The sequence below is a fragment of the Zalophus californianus genome, chromosome X, assembly GCF_009762305.2.
Source record: "Zalophus californianus isolate mZalCal1 chromosome X, mZalCal1.pri.v2, whole genome shotgun sequence".
Classification (NCBI taxonomy): Eukaryota; Metazoa; Chordata; class Mammalia; order Carnivora; family Otariidae; genus Zalophus; species Zalophus californianus.
In genome coordinates, this window is record NC_045612.1 from 17,656,782 (window position 1) to 17,670,276 (window position 13,495).

Below are 13,495 nucleotides of genomic sequence, written 5' to 3' on the forward strand. Positions count from 1 at the left end.
CCAGCCAGGGGAGCTCACATCTCCACAGTCTCCGCACTCCCTTTCTCTTGCCTAGAATCAGAACCGGAGGAGCATCTCTGTTCCCTTTTTATTCCTGTGGCTCTAAAAATGCTTTCCCATCAGCAAGCCACAATTTCTGTGATACGGGAAGCCAACACAACAATCAGTTGACATGTATATAGGAAACTAAAGACTTATTTGAAGCTTCTGCACCTGGTTCCATGTCTTCCTGGGAAACTCCAGCTACTGCGTAAGCCTGGAACCTTGGTGTGATGGGTTTCTACAGGCTTTAGAGCTGAAGTGCTCTTTAGCTGATTAAAAAAAAAACCTAAATATACATTGAAATATTGTTTTCCCACAAGTCCCTTAAATATTAAATAGCTTATGGCTTTTTTTTTCTTTTTTTTTATTTATTTATTTGAGAGACAGAGAGAATGAGAGAGAAAGCACATGAGATGGGGGGAGGGTCAGAGGGAGAAGCAGACTCCCTGCTGAGCAGGGAGCCCGATGCGGGACTCGATCCCGGGACTCCAGGATCATGACCTGAGCCGAAGGCAGTCGCTTAACCAACTGAGCCACCCAGGCGCCCATGGCTTTTTTTTTTTTTTTCTGACCATGTGGTTTATAGCTTGTTGATCTTGGAAAACACTATTCAAAAATAGCATGTCACAAGTATTGCAATCCACAGGATTGTTTTGAAGAGAGTGATTGGCCAGAGCATCTTCTATGATACTTCTAAGTCATGCCACTGATGAGCATTTGTGCTTTCCATTTGCAAATGAATGAAAGGTAATTTAATTTGGCATTAGCTAGGGGCGCCTGGGTGGCTCAGTCGGTTAAGCGTCTGCCTTGGGCTCAGGTCATGATCCTGGGGTCCTGGGAGCTGCTTCTCCCTCTCCCTCTCCCTGCCGCTCACCCTGCTTGTGCCCTCTCTCTCTCTCTCTCTGTCAAATGAATAAATAAAATCTTTTAAAAATATAAGTTGGCATTAGCTTAATGATGACCTTTATGGAACCAAAAGAGAGTCAGCCTATGGAAAAACAAAGCTGTTTGGCACTAAGCAAGAAAGTCAGGACGCATTCTTGTTGTAATGCAACTTGCTAAATGGGAACCAAGGTAAATAACAAGTGGGGAGAAATTGTCACCTATTGATCCTAATAGTGAGATGTCAAACAATGTGTCTCAAGTTTAAGAGAGGGAGAGGGGGAGAAATCCCCTCTTTTGCTTTACCATTTGCAAAGGACTCAAAAATCTGCCTCAGCAAAATCTCATCTATTTGGACTAATGGGCGTGGGGGCAGGCAGACCAATCTGAATTAGTGACAGGTTGGAATTCTGGAATGTTTTAAAACATGCCCTTTTATTAGCTGAAGTCTATGTGTACAATAACTCAAACTAACTGCTCGCAGTGGTTCCCAAGAGAGACCCTCAGAGACTTGCTTTCGTGAATAGATAAGACCCATTTGTTATTAGCAGTTTCCATTGACTCATAAACAATGTGCTGAAGTCCTTAAAAACAATTTGTTCCTTTAAGGAGATGAAAACGCATTTGTGATGTGGTTTAAAGAATCCTGTCCAACAGACTCTCTCTTCATGGAAAGTGCAAAGAGATCTCTCCCTAGATTCTTGTGGCACCTGAGGGATTAAGGCGTGGCTGGCCTGGTGGGGGAAAAGGAGGTTCACCCAGCGGTCTCTGTCAAGAGAGATACAGAATACGGAGTTGGGAAAAAATATCCCCATCCCCAGGCCGGCCTCCGCTGGGATACTGCTGGCATCAGGAAGGAGATCACTACCTCTGGAGGCTGGGCAGTGCGAACGTTTGGAAATGGGTTTTTCCTTTGCTCTCGATTACCTGTGGGGAGGACAGCCCCTGTAAACCTGTCTGCGTGTGGACTTGTCACATCAATATCTTTTGCATCCCCAGTCTCCTTCATTTGGGCGTCAAAGTGGGAAGCTGACTTTGTTTGCCCACCCATCTCCTTTCCTACCCCACTTCTTCGCCTCTCGTCCCGAAGCCCTGTAACATAAAACAGGGAGCAAACTGTTAGCTCAAACCCATTCTTGTCCCTCCCTGGGTTATTTGCCTACTCATGAGGAATTGTGGAAGATCCTAACCCTTCAAGATTGGAAAGAAAGAACTGTAATTTTGCAATGTATGACGGGCAATGGCGTTCGTTGATAAAGTTTGGAGAAACGGATCAGGAGCAGCATCCGGGCAAATCATACTGTGTGGACAGCCTGCCCTCCTTCCATCCCCAAATGCACTCACCTTTGCTCTGTTAGGTAATGTAAATATCCAGCTGCCTCTCCATATCTGGGTTGAATGTTTGTGTTCTCTTGTCTGTGTGGCCTTGACACGCCTGGCCACATCATGAAGGGTCTGTATTACAATGTAAACTCTAGCAAAGCGCTCATGTTTGTTAATCTTTGTACATTTCTCACAAACGAGTGTTCAACAAGTGTTTAAAACAATTTTTTAATTACACATATCATCATTTCAAATACACCTATCATGAAATTTACCATCATAACCATTTTTAAGTGTATAGGCCAGTAGCGTTAAATACCTTCTCATTGTTGTGCAACAGATCTCTAGAGCTTTTTCATCTTGCAAAACTGAAACTCTATATCCATTATATAGTTACTCTCCGTTCCTCCCACCCCTCCAGCCCCCCCCCCCCCCCGGCAAGCAACCATTCTACTTTCTGTCTCTATGAATTTCCCTACTCCAGACACCTCATTTAAGTGCAATCATACTGTATTAGTCTTTTCTGACTAGCTTATTTCACTTAGCATAATGTCTTCAAGCTTTATACACGCTGTGGCATATGTCAGAATTTCTGTCCTTTTAAAGGCTGAATAATATTCCATTTGTATGCATAGACCACATTTTGTTTGTCCATTCATCCGTCGAAGGACGCTAGGGTTGTTTCCACCTTTTGGCTCTTGCAAAAAATACTGTACGGGCGTACACATATCTGCTCAAGCTTCCGCTTTCAGTTCTCTCGGGCATATGCCTAAGAATGGAATTGCTGGATCATATGGTGACTCTCTTTTTAACACTTGAGGATAATCAGTGTTGTTTAATGAGACTGAGGAGGAGGAGAAACATAAACTAGATGCATTATTATATTAGAGTCTCTCTTTTCACCACATTATCTATTGAGTAGTTCTCATGTGCTCAGGCTGTGTCTGACATAACTTGGAACTTTATGGTTCCTTCTTTTCTATCACTATAACGTAATCTCTCCCTAAAAGCGGGGATTTCTGTCTATCGTCTTCTTGACTGGCAGATGCCCAGAACCTAGGATAGTGCCTGGCATTCATTCGTTCACCTGTTCAGCAAATGCTATTGAGGATCTAATATGTAGCTTGGACAAAATGCTCATGAAAGTGATCACAAGTCAGTGAAGAAAGCAGTGTTTCCTGTCTGCTTGGCTAAGGGGCAGAGTGGATGAAGGGAGGCAACAGGGTCTTTCTCAATCACTTTGTGCCCTATCAGCCAAACACTGGCAATCCCCTGCTTGCGAAGGGAGACAGGGGTGAATTTAGGACTCTGAAAGAGCAGCTCAGTGAGAAATGAAGATTGTTAGAGACAGAAGCCTTTTCCAAGTGGTCCTGGACAGAGAGCCGCCCATTCACAATACTGAAGCCATATTGAATTAGGAGGAGAGCAGATCAACCCTTACCTTAGCAGGACACGATCAACTCTTGGCTGAAAAGAATTTTGTTGTTGTTTTTGTTTCACTTTTGCCTCAAATCTGAATGAGGAGATGCGGAGCCACTATTGTCCAAGGAGAACCTTTGAATTAGGAGGCTCAAGGAATCAACCTACGTGTTCCCTGGTACTCAGTCAATCCTAGCTAGTTCAACCAGGTTGACCCTTGAACAGCAGAAGTCTGAAAAGCGTGGGTCTGCTCATATATGGATTTTTTTTTTTTGCAATAAATACAGCGCAGTACTGTTAAGTGTATTTTCTCTTCCATGTGATTTTTTAAAGTACTCTCTCCATAACATTTTTTTGCTAGCTTACTTTATTGTGAGAATACAATATAGAATACATATAACCTATAAAATATGCACTAATTGATGGTTAATGTTATTTGTAAGGCTTCTGGTCAACAGTTGTTAAGTTTTTGGGAAGTCAAAAGTTGTATGTGGATTTTTTACTGCATGGGGGGTCGTCACCCCTAACCCCATGTAGTTCAAGGGTCAATTGTAGGTACAGAGTCGTCTCAGGGCTCTCTGGGGTTCACAAAACGGGGCATTCATTCAACGGTGCCCCTTAAATTCCGGTTCTCTAAAATAGCATGTGAGACACTGCTGGAGCAGTGGAGCTGGGGGGGAAATGGCTGAGGTTCCTCACAGTTCAACCCTCAAAGGCATTTTGCAATTCCTCGCTGACTCCAAATAGGCCACATCTCTTCCCTCTTCTGTGAGCCCCGGTGATTTTCCTGGTCTGTCTTCCTACTTCTGAAACCACCTCCACTTAGTCCATTTCTTAGGGTCCTTTTCGCCTCTGTCTGGCCCTTTGGGGACAGGAGTAAGCTCTCTAGCTCTCCTCTCCTTGCTGTCATCCCCAGTGGCGCCGACACCACAGGGGAAGAACAAAGTCACAAATATGAACAGTGATAAAAACTCAAGACGTGTCACAGAGTTCTTGTAATCAATGTCCCTGCTTCTTTCCTTGAAGGTACCCAGAAGCCCCAGGGGTCTCCTGCTTTCTTTTATCTGTGAGGGCGGCTCTCCTTACTGCTTATAGGCTAAGGCGACGCTAATTAGCCTAGCATTCAAGGCCCTCTCCAAGCAGACTAAGGTCCACCGCCCCATTATTATCTACCACTCGTCTTCTAGTCTACACAAACTGTCTGCCCTCGGCAAATGGTCTCCTAATTGTTTCCCCCTCAAATAGCTGAAACTATTTTCATTCCTGTTTCCTGGTCTTTGTCCACATTAATTCCGTCAGGCTCTCTGCTACCCTTTCTTCAGGGCTCGGAGCCTTACCTTTTGTGACTACCCGGGGCCCTTGGGGGAGAATTGCACCCTCCCTGGAATTCCAGTAATGTTTCCAGTCTGCGCCCCTTCTCTGGATGCTACACCCGGGAGTACATGTGTGTGCGTGTGTGCCTGAAGGCAAGCCCTTCTTTCTACCTCTGGGGCTAACGCAGTGCCGGGCCCTGAGTAGGCACTCCGTAAGTAAACTTTCGTTTCAATGAGGGTGCATGTTCTTGAAGCTGATGCTTTCTTTCCTTAGGTGGTGTTTACTAAAGCGAATGAAGTGCGGCTGAGACTTGCTCACATTTTGAGAAAAGATGAGGATGGTGATGACTCAGTGGCAAGATCTTTTGGCAGAGAATTCATCTTGAAAATACTCGTACTATCCTGGCAATGTACACGTAACAAGAGGAAACAGCCGAACCAAGTCTTAAGATAAAGCTAAAGAGCTTTCAGCATTTTAGTAGGCAAGACTTTCCTTCCTTCCTTCCTTCCTTCCTCCCTTCCTTCCTTCCTTCCTTCTTTTTTATTACCAAGGTTGTTAAACACTGCAGTGAGCTACAGAGGTAGATTATTGAGAAAATTTGGAGGGGTGGACAATTTATTCATTCATTCAAAGGAAAACTGGCAGGCAAAATAAAGGAAGGGGGGAAAAGTTTAAGTATGAGGGATTTGGCATTCATCCATGGAAAACAGAGGAAGGCGGATAAAATCTTTTTTTCTTTTTTTTTTTTTTTTTTTTTTTTTGGACTTTTTGGTCTCTCAACTGTGTATGGCTTCCCCAGCAGGATGAAGAGACTCGTGGAGGGTGGGGCTCCTTCTTCACTGTGTTGTAGAGCCATCAAGCAGGCCAATAAAATAAAAAAGGCCTGCAGATGTTTTTCTCCTGAAGAAGGGGTTGGAATGGTTCCTGAGTAACTGTTGGTTAATGGCGATATACTTTCAGTCATGGAAAAGATACGGAGAGGCTGACAACTTTAGCTCTGATATACCTCACCCCAAGGAGTGCGGGGGGTGAGGCGTGCTGAAGGACATGGTCTTACAAAGAGGGGGGGCGGGCATCAGGAACTGGACAGACACAGCCTCGCACAGGGGCCGGACGGGAAGTCAAAGAATGAGAAGTCGTGTAAAGAGTCACTGAAGGAAAAACAAGAGAACAAAATGAAAATGTTAGAGGGACACTCACTACAGAGAAAGCAAGTTTGGAAGTTTGTGATTAGATTCTTGGCGAAAAGTACAGACAACGTGGCGTGTATTGTTGAAAAAGCCGATGAGGACATCCAACATCTTCAGTCCCAGAAACATCTGATCTCAGACTGCTTGTTTATAAAATAATTTTAGGTGTCTAAAGAGTCAGAATCTGTATCTGTAATAAGCGCTTCTGTTGATTCTTAAGATCAAGCAAGTCTGGGAAGCACTGTCATGTAATGTAGTAGAAGGAGTTCTGGCAAAGTGTGAAAACAGCAACAAGTGATTTCACTTGGAAGACAAGTCATACAAAATAAAAAAGGGGAAAAGGGATAAAAGATGGGAAATTGGATTGGGGGAATAAACAATCAGTTTTTGCCCTGCTTGCTCCCGAAATGATTTAAGGCAGTAGCAAAGTTATACTAGTAAATAACCGAATTGCTTACTGTCGGCTTGGTAGGGCACATGCGTTCTCTCATTTAATGCTGACAACAACCCCCACTTTACAGATTGAGAAACTGAGACTCGGGGAAGGGAAGCTAGGAAAGGGCAGAGCTGGGATCCAAGCGGAGGCCTCTGCTACTCTTAACTGTGTCACTAAACTACTTACAGACATCAAAACAAACCAACCCCAAAGCCCAGGAACCACAAAAGATACAACCAAGGGAAGAACTTTGGGTGAAGAGAAGATAAGGGAGGGAAAGCATGGTGACGCGGATTGGGTCCTGTTCATTGATTACAAATGTGGCTGTGAGCTAACATAACAGCCAAAGGAAGCCAAAACTCTTGATTCAGAGCATCCATAAGATAAAAGCAGACCTGCTTTTTCAGGAGAGACATCACAGTTTCTGATAGAATTTCCTGAGAGAAATGTCTCGTGTGGATCCTCAAAAAGAGGAGAAATGCTTCCATTGAAAGGATTTTTTTCCCCCAAGGGAAAAGGACATTTTGTTGTTTATTCATTTTTTAAAACTCAGGAAGGCAAATAGTGAAGCAAGGAAATCATTTAAATATGGATTATAATATTCTTCCCTTGCAAATATGTTTTGTAGTTCACATTTTCTTGGTAACAAAAGAGCTACGTGTGGAGTTTTTGTCCTTGGAGATCTTAAAAAAAGGGTGGCTCTTCCTCTGGCTTGGATGCTTGAAGGCAAGGACTGGCTTAATGGGGCCCCTTCCAACTCGGGGGCTGGGATTCCATCCTTCTGTAGCTGTGCAAACACCTTCTACCTGAGGCTGCTTAGCCAGTCTTAAACCTAAAGACTCAGCCACAGAGATGGCTATGAATGCTTCCATTGTGAGGATCCTTTCTGATAAAATAAATATTTAAACACACACACACACACACACACACACACACACACACACACACACACACACACACACTAAAACAAAACCTCCACAACATTCGGGATTAAGACACACCCAAGTAAGACATTCGCAGTAACAAAAGTCTCACTTAGTCAATGCTTGTCACCGGGGATGGAGAGTCAGCACTTAGCGCCACTCATTTAACGCCGGAGCGTTTGCTAAAGTCCTTTGTGTCTTAGATGTCAAAGAAATCTTTTCTAAGGGAACCATCAGCACCACCTCAGGGGTGATGTTTTAAGCCTAATGTGAAAAAGAGAGCTTCTCTAAAACTTCTTATATGATTAACACGGTTCAGTGCCCTTTATGACAAAGCATGGGGAGTGCAAATAAAATTCTCTTCAGGAGGAGACCTTCCTCCCCCCCCCCCCGCCCTTTTTTTGCTTAAATCATTTCTTAGCAATGTGACACAAGAAGGGAACTTTCACATTTCTGCGGGGGGGTGGGGGAGCTCAGGGAGATAGAGTCGTGCAGTTTCCACGGACCCAACCCACTCCGGAGTGTGCCAGAGGGCTCCAAGGAGGCTTCCTTGGGGGGCATGTGGCGAGGCTGAGACCCGGGAAAGGCGAGAGAGAATGGAGTTCCCATCTTGGTGTGCGTTAGGGAATGGTACGTGGCGAGAGCTAACCCTAGCCCGTTGGCCTCTGAGAGTCTGTTTGAATCTGCGGCCTTCTTTCCGGCTAGCATGGCGCGTCCAGGAAGGAGGCGCCCGGGAGGTTTCTGTAAAAAAGGAACGAGGTGCTTGTGCTACAAAGAGGGATATGTCTACCCTGCTGTCGAGGGGCAGACTGCATCCTTGCAACAGAAGGTGTCACCCTCTGGAGTGCTTGATGGACTGCTACTCTAACAGGTTTTCCCTTTATAAACAGAGGCCGGCCGCTTTGGCCTTATCTACTTGATTCTAAAATAGCTCGTCAATTTAATAGCGTTCAGGTTGTTTATGCACACACAAGGCCCTTTGAAAAAAAAAAGAAAAAAACCCTTTTCATGTCGCCAAACGGGCATTTTGAAATCAACTAATTGGATGGTTGTCTGAATTCAACTCGTTGTTTTAAAAATAACCAGTTGTTCCGCTGAATTACATTTTTTTACCCCCAAGCCAATTGGTGTGTGTAGACAGAGTTTGAGTCAATCCAGATGGCTGGCTGCATTTTTGACTTGAACTGACTGGATGTTTTGTGGTCAGATATATACAGCTCTTGATAGCCACTGGGGAACTGGAGTGGAGGGGAAGGAAGGTGTAGGAAAGTTAGGAGAAATTATATCAACAAAAGTTTCCATCTTGAGGGCCGTGGATTCAGACATTTTCTGCAATCAATCCTCAACACACACGCACGCACATGCACGCGCACACACGCATAGTTAAGAAAACAGAAATAAAGTAATAACATCCCTCCCAGCTGGCTCTGCTCACGGCTGTGGGTCTTTTCTTTCTTTCTCTCCATGAATTTCTTCACTGCTTGGGTGGCCTGTGGAGGGATTCTGGCACGTCAGCTTCATAGGTTTAGCCCCCTCTTAGGCTCACTGTTCCTTCCTGTGGGGAGCTCTCCTTTGAGGGACTCTGTGCTCCTCTCGGTCTGTGAAGGCAAGGTAGGAAAAAGAGGGCTTTGGTCGGACCTGTACCCCCTAATTCCAAGCATGAGGCCTGACTCTGACCCGTGGAACCACTTTTCCTCAGGGAAGCTGTGGATTTCCCGTAGTGAATGTAAGCGGCTCTCCCTACCCAGGCGTGTCACTACTACATTCGGAGAAATTCTGAGTTTTGTATCATCGATAGTCTCCATGATTAGCTGTCAAATTCCACTGGCCTGAGGAAGTGCGATTTCAGAGGCTTTCAAAGGCTACTTCATTCGGACTTCTCCTTTTGATTTCTTCATTTACCTTCCTGATAACAGGATGAAAGTAAAACAGAGCCAGACTTTCCCTGAACCACTTGAGGCTTTTCACCTACAAGGAGGAAAAGGTTCTCCAAACATTTAAAATCCAACTGCAGGGTGATTTCCAAAGCGTCTCCCACTTTCTGCTCCCCCCCCCTCCCCGCCCACAAATTGGGAGTGAATCGTCTGAAACAAACTCGCTTTTCCACACACAGCCAACACCGTACCTCTTCCATCTTGTGCTAAGGTCATGGTTTGCAGGAAAGTGAAGAGCAACAAGAAACGTTCTGAAACCTGGCCCGGTCTATATGGTCCCCGACTTTTCTCTCTCATCTAGTAAATCCTAAATGGGCATTGTGTTTCATAACATGGCATTTTTCAGGCCTGGCTCTTGAAGGTGAGTATCGATTCCCCTGAGCCTTTCAAAGACATCTGGATAACATTCAAAAGTTTTTGCCTATGACATTTAGGTTTGAAACGACTGCCACATGGCTTGTTGGGAGTTTTTATTTTTGTATCTTTTAGAAATGGACGGATATGACTTGGGTTATGGTCCCATCTCCGTGGCTGACCTGCTATGTGATCTTGGGATTATCACATTATGTCTTTGAATCTTGGAGGTTTTCTCATCAGTGTTACCGGGGTAATAATACTTGCATGTCTGGTCTGTCTCATGGGGCTGTTGGGAAGAACAATCCGGATAAGGTATGGGGAAGCCCTTTGTGAGAAGCATGAAGTCTAAAACAAGTGTAAGAGAGTTGGAAAGGAGACAAGTTTACTGGGGTGATTAGGCAGTCCTGGAAACCGGGCCCTTTCTTCTCAGATCCAGAGGTGTGTTGTCAGGCCCCCAAATTGCCCTACATAGTACCATCCCTTTAATCCCTGTTTCTTGGATGTAAACGCCCTGAAAGATCAAATTCTAAGGAAAAAAAAATGGTATGAATGGATATATGCCTCAGTTTGAAGAACCCATAATAAGATTAGTACAGGGGTAAGGAAACTTGGCAGGCTTAAAGTTCTGTTAATATCAGTGATGCTGTGAGTGTATTTAAGGTATATTGCTAATAGTGCAAGTCCTGTTTGCAGCAAAACTGAAGTGAGACAGATCTTCTCCCCGGATTCCGGAATCATGGCTGCTTCAGGTGTAAACACAACTGCTCGGAGAAAAGATCCTCTGTTGATCTGCTCATCTCAGAGTCAAGAACTAAACAGTGCCTGTGAGAAGAGACAAAGGGGCGATAGGCAAATCCATCCTTCATTCTTTGATTTTTTTTCTCCTTAACTGTCTCAGGGTTTCCCATCCTTGAGTGTTGTAGGGGCATCTGATAAACCCCAGATGGTTTAGAAGCACACAGAATCCTGCTTTATATTACCATCTTGTCTAGCTGCCGGCATGTGATTAAATGACCTTTTTGCCATAGGAGCAGTTACACTGAGGAAGATGAACTTTCCCTTCCACATGTGGGAGAAATGTTTTCCCTCCACATATAGACTATCCGCCAAGAGCCTGGCCTTGTTTCCAGTTGTCAAGAAATCATTTGGCCTTTTTCCTCTGAAGAAGAGTCAGTTCGTTGCCTAGTATCGAGCAGAAAAAAAGAAAAGTAAATACAGCATATGATATTTCTGTACAGCAGTAAATTAGAAATGGTATGAGTATATGTGAATATGACTGTGAAGTTTAAAACTGGGGTAGATCTGGCTGCAAGCTCAAGTTTGAAAGCTTTTTTTCAGAAGTGAATTTGAGCTCCTGTAGTTACATCCAGGAAATACGAGCCATTACGAAGGCTGGGAATTGAGGGTAAGGCCAAAAAAAGGGTCTGGAAATGTAATTGTAATTGGGGAGGCCAAGCGACAGAGGTTAAGCCCCGGGAAATGGAAAGGCAAATCGGTGTCTGAGAATTCCTGGGCCTGTGGCAGGTCTCTTGCTGGAGCCTGGCCATCACTGAACACCGTTCAGCTCTTACACCCTCCACATGGACCTGTTTTAAGGGAGGCTGCGGGAGGGTTGAGCTGGAGCCAGCAGTGTGTAGTTAAAGGAGACCCTCTGAGAGCATATGCCCCCCTCAAACTTTTGAATCCTATAAAATCTTGATAATCTGGCACGCCCCAAAGCTGGGACTGTGGCAAACCTGGCAATGAACTCCCAACGAAAAATGCAAGATCTCAGTTAGGCCTGACCACTCTGGTGGTTAAAAACAAACCTGGATAAGGACCACGAGGGTAAGAATTTTACCCTAATTGCTGTATCAACAGCGCTTAGAACATGGTGACGGTTCAATAAATGTTGTTCGTAAAAAATAAGGCAGTCTTTATTAAAAACAAAAAACAGACAGAAAACCTGGCTTTGATGGCCCTTAAAAGAAATAGTCTTTAAGTTCATAGGATAATGTGAATATCTACAATGTGCCAGACAATTTACCTATATTATCTCTAGGCCTCACAAAGACCTTGCAAGGTTATATTTTTCCTAGCATACAGAGAAGCCAAAGGAATATTGCAGTGGACGCCAGTATCCTGGCCTACCTGTACTATTTTTGTATTATCACATGAATTTACCCACCCATCAATTCATCAACCAAAGGTTAAGCTTTTAATCCTTATTTTTAAAAAGATTTTATTTATTTATTTGACACAGACAGCGAGAGAGGGAACACAAGCAGGGGGAGGGGCAGGCAGAGGGAGAAGCAGGCTTCCCGCTGAGCAGGGAGCCCGACGTGGGGCTCAACCCCAGGACCCCGAGACTACAACCCGAGCTGAAGTCACACACCCAACCAACTGAGCCACCCAGGCGCCCCTTTAATCCTTATTTTGTAAGTGAAGCTTCAGCCACGTAGGGCGGCTGGCCTAAGGTCACCCAGCTAGTAAGTAACAGAGCTGGAATTTGGACTCAGGACTATCTGACTCCAGAACCCACACTCACTCCACCATGATGCAGGGACTCTTGTCATCACCGTGTTGCAACATCAGTTAAAACAAGTAAACTAAAGAGTGGTTTGAAACTGACCGGATGGTTGAAGTTACTCGTTGCAAGTATTGACAGCAAAGGAACAGCCCATGAAGGGCCTTTCATTCCAGAATTACAATTTGTAAAATTCAGACTCCTGCAGGAGGGTTTGGATCGCTATATGTTCTATGGCATACATTAAAGAGGAAGAGACAAATCATCCAGGGGATTTTTATTGTGCTTGTTTTTAAGAAAGCAAGTTTCATGATGTGTCATAGGCCCAGCACAGATTCGGCTCCAATGTATCACCATTTCTATATATTCACAACATCATACACAAGTTAAATAAGAGAAAACAGAGCAGCAAGAATAGATTAGATTTCCTATACTTTGTCTAGTAAGGCAGGGAAATATGCACAACATTTCAGAAAGATTTCCATAGAAAGGATTGACACAGGTCTTTCAACAGGGAAAAATTGATGATAAACCCTCCTCTAAGTTTACTACCATCAGTTCCAGCCAATATAGTAACCTGTTAGACCCCCATGCAGCAAGATTTAGATAAACATAGTCTCTTACCTTCGGTACTTCACGATCTTAGAGAGTCAACATCAAAGCCTCAGTTATGTAAAGATTTTAATGACATAATTCTAAAAATCTCTAACTGAGATTTCTGGAGATGAAGAAAATACGATAGAAGTATGTCTGTTTGTATCTCCACTCTTGCAATATTGCTTACAACAAGCGTGCCTGGGCTGCTCGTTAGGAGAAAAATTAGATTCTAAATGTTGTACACAGTACTTTAAGAAGAGCACCGGTGGACCAACAAATATTTCTCAAGACTCTCCTGTGGAGATTGCACCCCATTGTTGGGGTGTGTGTTGTGAGGGCTTTGTTCAGTCATCCATTCGACATATAGGTATTGGGGGCCTGCTATGCTGTAGGCACTGTTCTAGAAGCAGGGTATAGAAGTATAGGGTTCCTTCCTTCAAGGAGTTCACAGTCACAGAAACACAGACTGTCAGAGCTAGAAGGACTCTTAGAGAGTATATAGACCACCTTCCTCAGTTGGAAGTTAAGGAAGGAGGCTGTGGGTTCAGAGATGTTAAGCTACTGAACCAGGG

General features: G+C 44.2%; 1 pseudogene; it reads right to left on the reverse strand.

Annotated features, from left to right (window-relative positions):
• LOC113930521 overlaps positions 1 to 8,237 on the reverse strand; it is a 62,353-nt pseudogene extending 54,116 nt beyond the window's left edge.
• Between the last annotated feature and the right edge of the window lie 5,258 nt (positions 8,238 to 13,495).